The sequence below is a fragment of the Lygodium microphyllum genome, chromosome 20 (assembly GCF_053477565.2).
Source record: "Lygodium microphyllum isolate KBCC chromosome 20, Lygodium_microphyllum_v1.1.10, whole genome shotgun sequence".
NCBI lineage: Eukaryota > Viridiplantae > Streptophyta > Polypodiopsida > Schizaeales > Lygodiaceae > Lygodium > Lygodium microphyllum.
Window position 1 is genome coordinate 14,709,271 of NC_141154.1, and position 12,398 is coordinate 14,721,668.

Here is a 12,398-nt window from a genome sequence, read left to right on the forward strand (position 1 = left end):
ATAAGATGTGACATGAGACGCACTATCCCACTACAGTCTCATTAACTTGTGCCTTGAAAGCATGTGCAGATGTAGGAGCAGTTGTAAAGGGTGAATAAATTCATGATGAGATAAATAGACTGGGGTGTTTTGTGTGCCTAGCTATTCTATGGTGAATATGTATGCCAATTGTGGTGCATCTGCAAAAAGAGAGGGAGTATTGTATGAACTTCTTGTTAGGGATATTGTCTCTTGAAGTTCACTTATTGTAGGATATGCACAACATGGCAAGGTAAGGAAGCATTCAAATTTTTTGACAAGCTACAATGGGAGGATGATATTCCTAATGTAGTCACCTTCTTGAGCACCTTGAAATTATGTACTGACATAGGAGCCATTGAAAAGGGTGAAGAAATTCATGAAGAGCTTGTTAGGTTAGGGTTGTTGGAGGGAAATGTTGTGCTTGGCAATGCCTTAGTGGATACATATGCCAAGTGTGGCACATTTACAAAAGCACATGAAGTGTTCGATGAACTTTCTTTGCGAGATGTGGTCTCTTCGAATGCACTAATTGTAGGGTATGCAAGTCATGCCTGTAGTGCAAATGTGTTTGATAGTTTTGAACACCACCTTCAAGCCAACGCCCAACCTTGGGGTATGGCATCCCTTTAAGGGAATCCGCGCGGGATTGGCAGCTTTAGTTGGTGAGAGTCCACTTGGACCCCTGAACCGAGGTGCTAGGTGCCTACCCACACTTCATCATTTGGGTGGTAAGCAGAGTCTTCCAAGGAACTTATTCCTGAAGGAAGTAGTGAAATCATAAGCTAGTGGCATAGGGTTCCACCTTTGAGCCTAATTAGGCACTCGACTCAAAAAATAATTTTTTTAAAAAAAATATTTTGAATAGATGCAATCTAAGGGCGTGTCTCCAAATCCAAGTACCTTTGTTTGCATGCTCAATGCATGCATCTACTAGATGAGGGTCAAATGTATTGGCTTTTGATCATATCTTTTAGATAGATAAAATTATTACTTCAACCTACATCTATATGACTAATATTTATGCAACAGCTGGGATGCAAGAGGATGCACGGGAGATTTAAGTCATGCAATTTGCAAATAAGGCTTGGAAGAAGCCAAATGTTGTTGGTGGATTGATGCCAAAGAAAAAACTCATTCCTTTTTAGTCGGGGAAAAAAGCACCCACAAAGCAAATACATTTAGGAGAAGCTACAAGATCTTACATAAAAGATGTCACGACAAGGTTATTCTCTGAGCTTGGGTTTGTTGGTTTGAGAAAACATATCCGATGACATGAATAAGAATGTGCTTTATGGGCACAGTGAAAAGTTTGTAATTTTTGTGCCTTGATCAACACATAGGAAGGGTCAACTATAACTATTGCTATGAATATCCACATCTGTAATGATTGCCATAGAGCTAGAGCTCTCATATCTAAGATAGAGAAGCAAAACATAATGGCTAGAGATGCTAACTGTGCTCATATACTTGAACATGGAAAATGTTCTTATAGTAAGAACTGAGCACTGCAAGGTTCATTTTTAGCAAAGCACTACATCAAGGCTCTTCTGTCTCGGGTTCCTCAGCCGATTTTGCTATTGACAATGAACTATGGTAGTAGGATGCATTCTTGGTGAAAAATTTGATGTTGTTGATGGTAGATGTGTTCAAGTTTTGAAGTAGATACTACACTCTGTGATTTGGTAGTACATCACAAAGTAGTCAGCGACTTGACTTGTGTTGGTTAGTGAGTAACCTGACTTACATCTAATTGTTGTATCAACAACATCAGATGCTGAAAAGTTTTTAACATTTAATTGTTACATTAGCAACATTAGATGCTAAAATGTTTTCAAGCTATATGTTCAACTATTGCAACAATGTTTGTTGCCAAGAGTAGTCGAGGATTTTGGTTGTAGACTGGGGGAGGAGGTAGCATATGCGATTAGGCTTAAGGATTGTACGGGACCTGATATTGTAATAAAGTACATGATAGATGATATGCTCTCGGGAGAGGTACTTGTTGATAAAAAATCTTTCAGCTTATTCTATTATCATGCTTGATAAGGCACATGAAAGGACGATATATATTGATGTGTTGTTTGGGCTATTAAAAGGATTAGTTATTTGGTGACTTGACTTGCATCCAATTGTTACATTAGCAATAATGGATGCTGAAATGTTGGATTGTATAAGACCTAAGATAGTAATAAAGTACATGACAAATTATACACTCTTGAAAGAGGTACTTGTTGATGAAAATCTTTCAGCTTATTTTGTGATCATGCTTGATGAGGCACATGAAAAGATGATACATACTGATGTGTGGTTTGTGCTGTTAAAAGGGTTGGTTTGTTGGTGACCCGACTTGTGTCTAATTATTACATCAACAACACTAGATGCTGAAAAGTTTTCAGATTATTTTTTGAACTACAACATATTTATTTGAGGTAGGATGCTTTTTTGTGGAGATATATACAGAGCAACATGAGAGTAACTATTTGGATGCTATCTTAATCATAATCATGCAGATCCTTCATTGATCTAGAGGGAGATTTATTGTTGTTCTTGAGTGGTTAACACCATATTGGGGAATATGAGAATTTCCATAAGTTTGGGACACGTGGTCAAATCTTTGGATTTTTCATAACTTGAACACTATAACTCCAAATCGAGTGCTCTATAGCTCAATAGATTCCATTTTTCAAGCACTTTCCAATGATAGGTCACATCATATGGTTTTGAGAAACTTATGGGCATGTTATCTAGGTGCCACCTTTTTAGTATTTAAAAAATGGGAATTGGGAGATTCCCAAACTCACAAATATTGTATTGGTTAGGAAGAAATTGGCATAGCCTGCCAAATTCTCTATGAAAGGATGAAAGGGTTTGGCCCAAACATTCCTAAGCTAATCATTCTCCTTGTCTATATAGTGTCCTCCTCAGGAAGATACATATATGAAATTTTGAGCCAACTCCTCCAACTTCAAGAAAAGTGTTAGTAGCCACCAACATTGCTAAAGCCTCTTTGACAATTAATTGTATTTATTGCATAGTTAACTCACGATTTGCAAAACAGAACATCTACAATCCCAAGCTTAGTTTAGACACCCTCGTCATTACACACATTTCTTAAGCATCTACAAAACAACATGCAAGAAGAGTTGGTAGTATTGGACTGGGAAAGTGCTAATAACTCTACACAAAAAGTGCATATAGAAATGAGATGCAATTAACAATTGTGCCAGATATTCAAAAAATCAACCTTGATATGAGAAATTTACACATGAAGGTTATGGGCCTTGGAGATAATCATACTTGGCAGTAGCTACAAAGAAACTTTAAGCACCACTATAGCTCTCTCTCAATCTCAAGAGGAGCACCGCTTTCTTATCTAGCTAGAGTCTTGCCTCAATCTTCATCGTTTCCACTAATAAGATGTCTAATATTATTAAGCTACAAGGAGCGTGTAGACCTACATTAGTTCCCTTCTACTCAAAAAATTGTGCTATTTTTGTTGCTACATTTCAGTGGATCTTCTTCAAATTTGTGGCCTTAGTTCAAGCTTCATCGACCTCTTAGGTTGGAATTCACACTTTTGTGTTGTATTATGACTCTTGTAAATTAATTGATAACCATGTATTGTGGTATGATCTGCTAGGTAGTTCTAATAATTCTTTCATGCATTATCATAACAGATCTTGTTTGTGACCAATGATGTTGTATGTAGGTACAAGTGTGCTATCTATTCTCTTTTATAGTCTCACTTGTTAGTGCGTTCCACCCTTCACTCCATCATTCTAGCCAAATAACATTAGCCCTATCCATGCTCACTATTGTTTATACCCCTCTTTAATTGGATACTGGAACTCTTGGTGCTTCTTGGAGTGTTGACTTTGCTATCCATGTAGTCCTGGTGACATGATTTTTGGAGCTTCCTTTACATGTTCATCATCAGACACCCTTTGTCGAGTTGCCTACAATTTGCCCCCAATCAAGCATCTTGTTTCTAGCCCCCTCATGTTGTGTTTCTCCATCAAGCAAACCACCTAGCATTCATACACATCTAGTAGCCTATTGCCCATCCTGAGAGGCATTGGCTATTGTTCTAGGTTACCCAATTGATGTTGATAGTACTCTAGCTATTGTCTATTGCTCCAACCCTTGTGTTTGCTGATGGAGGTCACTTTCATTCTATTGTTGGAGTAACCTTAAACATATACCAAATGTACCAATAGTAGAAATCTGATACATTTGATGATATTTGAAAAAGATGACAACAATATAGGAAGGATAAAGGTAGCAAAACACACATTTGGCTAATCCTAGGATGATTAGAGCAGTTTAAATTAGTTGTAAATGGTTGGGATTTGTAGGATGGCTTGCCAAGGGGCAGTAAATGCACGTGTAGCAGTTTAACAATGACCTTTAGAAGTGAAACCCAACGTCTAATTTACTCTATTTCCATGCTCTCTTTGGATAACAACACAATTAATTGCTTTGCATGTTCTTTTTCCAAGCTTCCTAAATGCATGAAAGCTTCATATTTAAGGTTGGCCAACCTATCATTTTAGGCCATTAACACACTGAAAGTCTATTCGCTCACCACATTGGCAAGGCGACCCTTTATCGATTGGATTTTTCTTTTTTGTTTATGCCTAGTTTGAACCTACCTTAATTAGAGCCTAGTGAATTAAACTTTATTTTTAGTACTGATGACTTGGATTGGGCTGAAGGCTGAAGAGAAGACTAAGTGACAATGATAGTAGTGAGCTGTGAAAAGACACTGTAGTGGCTCTGCTGACTCTTCATATCAGACATACCTCTTGGAAGGTGCAACCACGACCTAAGAAGGATTATTGAGGGTTATTATGAGAGCATTGTAGTGAGGATATGATGTACTATTGATGGAGAGAGAGAGCGAGAGTCAGCGATAGTCAATTTTATCAAAACAGTGTAACTGTATATGAGAGATTGAGAGAGAGAACTATGGAGACATTGAAGATGAATACTATGTGATTGATTTCCATTCAAAGATGGTGTATTCCTTGTGTTCTTTGTTCTATTCAAGAATTTTGTGAAGATGTTGAAGATTATGGTTGATTCTATCAAATCTGTGGGAGAAATCTACTATGATGTTCCGTGAAGAATTGCTGTTTTCTTTGTTTTGATGATCAAAAGAATGAAATAAAAGCTTGTTGATGTTACAATATAGATTTTCTTGTAAGATAATTCCCTTTTCCTTGGTGTTCCTCTTGGGGCTCCATGTTTTTGGTGCGTAGCCGGGGAAACTTGCCATCAACAAGTATCAGAAGAGGCTGAAAATGAAGGAAATGGCATTGCCAAGAAGAGAAGAATTCAATGGATGTTTGTAAAGTTCCTTCTTCCACTGAAGAGTTGGAGTTTCTCATTATCAAAGCCACTTTCCACAAGAAGTTCATCCCACAATGGCGGAAACATATCACCATCATGATGCATGCTCTATGTGGTGGACTGTTTCCTCTTCCTGTTGAAGCAGCAAAAACTTGCATCTTAGTGGCAAACTGTTTGGGAACAAATTGAAGAGCAGAAACAGAGAGAATGACCATCCATGGAAGATTTGGCATTCATTGAGAAGTTTCCAGACATCATCAAGTGGGAGATTGTGAAGAAGCTTCAGGAGTCATGGTCTGTAGAGGTTCACGAAGACAAGAAGGGAAAGAGTTGGAATTTGTTCGTGGATGCTCAACAACAAGATACGTGGGATTCTTGGTGCACTGATAATCTTCTATTTGTTCAATTAGCAACCCACTAGAAGTTGGTAGACAGAGTGTTTTTCACAACATACACTGTTGAAACCCTCAGAAGCTGGCATTATTATAATGATGCAACAACAATCCTAAGAAGAATGAGTTTTGATACTTTCAGAACAGAATATCTTCCCCTCTGTAGTGGGTTGAAAGCTGAATTCAAAGATGTTGAAAAGAAGGAAGTAGAGGAGATGTTGGCCATAGAATCCCTCAGAGACTGAAGCCCTCTCTGATACTATCCTGTTGAGTCCAGACCAACTGGTTGAAGCCAACCCCCTGATGAATGATGCAATAAAGAGGCAAGCGTTAGAACGAGTCCAGAGGTACATGAGAAGAGAGAAGGCAAAAATCAAAGCTGAGAACGAAATCGCAACAGAAGCCTCCTTTGATGCCTTAAAAGCACTCTTTACAGAAGCCCCCATGGTGACTCAAGGTCCCCTTCCTAGTCAGATTTGTCCTGGAAATATTGATGGCAGGCCAGCAAATGTAGTCCCATTGCCAGTTTTTAAGGGAGAGTACAATGAAGACCTTAATCTTCATGTAGCAGAATTCTGTCAAGATTGTGGGAGAGAAGGAAGGAGTCTCACTTGTAGCTTTCTTGCTTGCACAATGGGGGAATACACACAAAGGTGGAGACTGAAAACAGTTTTCCTCTTCTTAGTTGTGTAAGCCAAAAGAACACTAGTACATAGAAATAGAAGAACCCTATATATGGGTCTCAACCCGAACTCAACTAACTAAGGTGGCATACTAACTGAGCTATGAACTAGAGTAGATAAGGATAGCTGTCATCTAGCTATTATTCTTGAGTGGTGTACCAACCGCATCTGCAACTAATAAGTCGGCGATATAAATGCACAACGGTCACCCTGGCATATCACGAGTGGAGCTCGATATCTCAACACTCCCCCTTGAGCTCAATCCCAATTCCTGCACACCAAGCAGGTCTCTAAACTTGCGCAGCTTCTCTGCGCCCAATGCCTTCGTGAATATGTCAGCTACCTGATCCTCTGTACTGACATAAACTAGATCAATAAGACCTAGTAAAACCCTCTCCCGCACATAGTGATAATGCACCTCAATGTGCTTTGTTCTAGCATGATAGACTGGGTTATTTGCCAAGTGTATACTGCTCATGTTGTCACAATAAATGACAACTGGCCCATCTGTAGGCTGATGCATATCATAAAGTAGCTTATGCAACCAAGCTACCTCACATGCAGCCATTGATGCACCCCTGTACTCAGCCTCTGTGCTCGACAAGGCAACTGTAGGCTGTTTCTTACTGCTCCAAGTGACTGCAGCACTCCCAAAAGAGAACACATATCCACTGGTAGATCGTCTATCAGAAATACTACCAGCCCAATCAACATCAGTGTATCCATACAACTGTATCTGAACCTCAGTCTCATAAAGTAGTCCATACTGCAATGTGGACTTCACATACCTGAGTATGCGTCTAGCTGCATCCAAATGCGGTTTCCTTGGAGCCTGCATAAACTGACTTACCAATCCAGCAGCATAGCTCAAATCTGGCCTGGTAATAGTCTTATAAATCAAACTTCCTACTATGCGTCTGTACATAGTAGGGTCTTCCAGAAGCTTACCTGCATCTGCGCTCAGCTTCACATTCTGCTCCAAAGGAACTGAAATAGGCTTACAGCCTGTCATCCCATATTTGGACAACATGTCCAATCCATATTGCCTCTGCAATAGCCATATCCCACTTGGTGATCTAATCACCTCAATGCCCAAGAAATAACGCAGCTCTCCCAAATCCTTCATCTCAAACTTCTGCTTCAATAGCATTTTCACATGAAGGATATCTTCATCACTGTCACCTGTCATAATCAAATCATCAACATAAATGACAAGTAGCATAATACCTTTCTCTGTTTTTCTCACATAAAGTGAGAAATCTACCTTGGAAATCTGAAAGCCAATAGTGACAAGGTACTGTCCTATCTTGTCAGACCATGCTCTAGGTGCTTGCTTCAAGCCATACAAGGCTTTCTTCAACCTACAAACGAACTCAGGATGAACAGCATACACATAACCTGGTGGCTTCTCCATATAGACCTCTTCTTGCAAATCACCATGCAAGAAGGTATTCTTTACATCCATCTGATGTAAAGACCATCCCTTTGATGCAGACAAAGCAATGACTGCTCTTATGGTTGCCATCCTTGCAATCGGACTGAATGTTTCTTCATAATCAATGCCATATGTTTGTGCATACCCCATGACTACTAATCTTGCCTTGTATCTGTTCACAGAACCATCTGCATTGTGCTTCACCTTATAAACCCACTTACAACCAATTGCATTCTTACCTTTAGATAAAGGTACCAATTCCCATGTAGCATTCACTTCCAAGGCATCCATTTTTTCATCCATGGCTTTCTCCCATTTTTCTTTTCCCATGGCTTGCTCAAAAGAAGTGGGTTCTAGTTCCTGTATCACTTTGACCATATAAGCATAGTAAATGGCTGTAAATCCATCATATTTCAGCCTGTCCACAGGATACCTAGCTCTGGTAGACCTGCGCAAAGTAGGTTCACTCCCAGATGCTCTCAAAACATCCCTGGTCTTCATTACTCCTGGTGTAATAATAGAAGTAATACCCAACTCATCATCAATGCTCTGTTCTGAGCCACTGGATTCACCATCCACATAAGAGTGACGGGCATTCACATCAAACATGGGCTGATCTACCTTCTCTTTTCCTTTTCGTGATACCTGCATACCACTATCTGCATTGCTTTGAGAAGATTCTCCTGATCTCAATGTGCCTGTCCATGGCGAAGAATCTGAACCACTACTAGAGGACGCTCCAGGTCCACTAATATCTTGTGACTGCTGCTGTGAATTCTGTGCAGCATTACCATTTTGTGCATCTACATTATCAATCACATTTACTGGTTTATACCAGCTACTCATCTCATCAAAAACAACATCTCTGCTCACTATAAACTTACGAGTAGAAGGATTATAGCATCTATACCCTTTTTGCTACAGAGAGTAACCAATAAAGATGCACTTCTCAGCTTTTGGATCCAACTTGGATCTCAACTCATCTGGCACATGAACATAGGCAATGCAACCAAAAATCTTCAAATGAGAAATATCTGGTTTCCTACCAGTATACCTCTCCTCTAGAGTCATCCCATATATTGCTGTAGTGGGAGTCCTGTTCATTATGTAGACTGTTGTAGCAACTTCTTCAGCCCAGTAAAAATCTGGCAAGTCTTTTTCATTCAGCATGGCACAAGATACCTCTCCAATATGCCTGTTTTTCCTTTCTATAATTCCATTTTGTTGTGGGATATGACTGCATGAATATTGCTGCTTTATGCCATGCTCTTGCAGGAACCTTGCAAACTCATTTGAGAGGTACTCTCCCCCTCCATCTGACGTTAGGCATTTTATTTGCAGGCATGTTTCTTTTTCAACCATAGCTTTAAGAGTTTTGAAATGCCCAAAAACTTCACTTTTCTTTTTCATAAAATACACCCAAACTTTTCTACTATAGTCATCAATAAAAGTGACAAAATAATAATAGCCTCCAAGAGATGCAGCTTTAGTAGTCCACACATCAGAGTGGATTAATTCCAATGGCTTCTTACTCTCTTGAACATGTCTAGGAAATGGTTTCCTTGTCTGTTTTCCAAATTGACGGGCTTCACATACCTTATGCATTTCTGCAACCTTGAATTTAGGCAATCCTGCAACAATATTTTGAGCTTGCATTGATTTAATTCGCTGTACATTCAGGCCTTGTTCCAAGAAAAGGTGGAAACACCCTTGGGCGAGAAGCTGACTGTAGAAAAGGTGGTAACACCCCACAGTTCAGGATAGCTGACTCACCAGCAGAACCTCTTCAGCAGGTAATTTGAAGCCACCTCCCTTGGTGGGATGTCTCTACAATATCAATCCGACTACCCTTCTTAACAGGCGATTCTTCTTACCAGGGTGTGAGCTCTAGGTTTCATTTTGATTTCCTCGAGTGATATTAGTCATGGGGTGAGTGACTACTCTTTCATTCCATTTGAGTGATCGTGAGTTGAGTGTAATATCCCTCGTCATCGACGAATTTTCTATGATTCTTTCAACCAACTACCTCCCTGGGTGTTGCCGCGTGGTCCCTATCATGATGGCTAAAGAATGTGTGCTTTGAAGACACCTTGTTACCTCCTGCAGCCGACGACGATACCAAACGTAATCTCGATAGTCGACATTCCTCCTCGGCAATATGGGCCAAGTTTTTCTAACCCTACACATTTTATTTCTCAATGCTGGTCATGTTTTAAGTGTGGGGACATTGTGGTTGGTTTGATGTGAGGTACCATGTCCTTGATGTTTGGGTTACCCTTCCTGTTAAGATCTTAAGTGTGGGGACGCGTCCCTACGCGTCCATGTTGCATACCCCCGTGCACACACGTTGTTCTAATCATGCATCTATGCCATGATTTCATGCTACCCTGATGGGGTACCTTCCCCATCCTTACGTTTTATTTCACCCTGTCCTAGGGGTTGTTCTGTGACCGTTTGCCCTTGTTCTTGGTTTTGCGCTTATTTCATGTGAACGGATCTTACATTCATTGAAATCCCAATCCAATCTACAGCCCTGTTCGTCCCTTTGAACTGCCTATTTTTCCTTTTTATCAACCCCTGTTCCGTCAGACGGTTTTCAAGTTACTACTTTTTGAAGTCATTCCCGTAAATTGGTCGATTATCCATATGCACGCGCCTTTATTGCTTTGGAACGGCGATCTGACGTGATAGCCCTAACCTATACCTTTCCCCTGCCACTTTTCCTTTTTCCTCCCAATCATTCCGATGCACGGTTCCTCCGTTATTAATTTTTCCGGGTTCTCGGGGCCATTTTTGTGCATCTTTTTTATATTTTTCCATGTGAACATGTCGTATTTTCATTGGAATTCCTGCTTGATGTGACGGCCATGTTCCGTCCCCCTTTCCTCACATTTTTTCTTCTTTCTTCCCCCTATTTTGCCTGCCATATTTTTTGTTATTACTTTTTCCTTGTGTTTTCGGGTCTATTTTTCGTGTTTTTTGCATGTGAACCCCTCCTAATTCCCCCGGAACTCAGTTTTGATGTGATAGCCTTGTGCAACCCCTTCCCTTGCACATTTTTTCTTTTTTCTACCCTCTTTTTCGGTGAATAGATTTTTTGTTATTAATTTCCGACCTCGTTTTTGTGTGCCATTTTTCCATTTTTCCCATGTGAGCATGTCCTATCTCAATTGGAACTGTGTTTTGATGTGATAGGATGTTGGCCATATTCTTCTACAACTTTTTCCTTCTTTTCGCCCTGCATTCTGACGAGCAGATTTTCCGATATTAATCCCCGTATGTGTTCTCGGGCCTTTTTTTTGCATTTTTCCCATGTGAACGCCCTCCTTTTCCTCTGGACACCCCGTCTTACTTTTTCATCATTTTTCCCTCTCTCTTGGCCCATTTTTCCTTTTTACGGATTTTCGTTTCGATGAACGATTTCTGAGTTATTAATTTTTCTTTGTTTTTTCGTGTTCTCGCGTGCCTCGCCTTGCGCATGAACGCATGCGTTTTCATTTTTCCGTATCTCGAGATGCCCCCGTCGCGTCCGCGACTTGCGTGTCGACGTCCTTGCCCCGTCGGGTCCCACCACCGCAAATTTTTTTACCCCCGCCCTACGCATGCACGCGGGACGGGGGCATGCCACCTTTCCCTCTCTTTTCTTTCTCCCTTAATTCATTTATTTATTAATTAATTAAATTTATTTTTTTAAAAAAAATTTAACACACCCCAACCCAACGGGCACCTCCCCCTGTGTCCCAACCAACCACCCCTCCCCCCCTCTCTCTTTCTTCTTCTCTTTCTTCTTCTTCTTCTTCTTCTTCTTTCTCTCTCCTACCCCTCTTTCTCTCTCCCTGACCCTCCCCCATTCACCCTCTCACCCCCTCCCTCTACCTTTCCCCCCATTCCTCCTCCTCCTCTATCCCCACCCTCTCACCTCCTCCCTCTACCTTCCCCCATTCCTCCTCCTTCCCCCTCCTCCCTCCACCCTCCTCCCACTCCTCCCCCCCCTCGGCGCGGCCATCTCCTCCCGGCCTCCTTCCCCTCGCACTGCCCACACTGGCTGTCTCCTCCCGGCCTCCTTCCCCTCGCGCCGCCCCTCAACGGCACCCCCGCCGCCGTTTCGGGCTGAAGTGCCCCGCCGCCGGCGGTTGAAGCCCAATCGCCCGCCGTTCCGAGCTGCAGTGCCGCCCGCGCCACCCCACAGAGCGCGCCGCTGCCCTCGCCGCCATCTTCCCCCCTCCTCCTCCTCCCCCTCTCCCTCCTCCTCCTCCTGCTCCTCCTCCTCCTCCTCCTCACTATGACTAACAGGTTAGTTAGACTAACCTTAGTTAGTTAACTAACCCTATTTAAGTTGATTAACTTTAGTTTAGTTAGATTAACTTTAAGTTAGTTAGGTTAATCCAAGTTAGTTAGGTTAACCCAAGTTAGTTAGGTTAACCCCAAGTTAGTTAGGTTAGCCCTACTTAGGTTACCTAACCCTACCCTTGTTAGGTTAACCCTACTTAGGTTACCTAACCCTACCCTAGTTAG

The 12,398-nt window shown here is 41.3% G+C and overlaps 1 pseudogene; it reads left to right on the forward strand.

Annotated features, from left to right (window-relative positions):
• Positions 1 to 568: 568 nt before the first annotated feature.
• On the forward strand, positions 569 to 3,328 carry LOC148018696 (putative pre-mRNA-splicing factor ATP-dependent RNA helicase DEAH5; annotated as a pseudogene).
• The last annotated feature ends 9,070 nt before the right edge of the window (positions 3,329 to 12,398 follow it).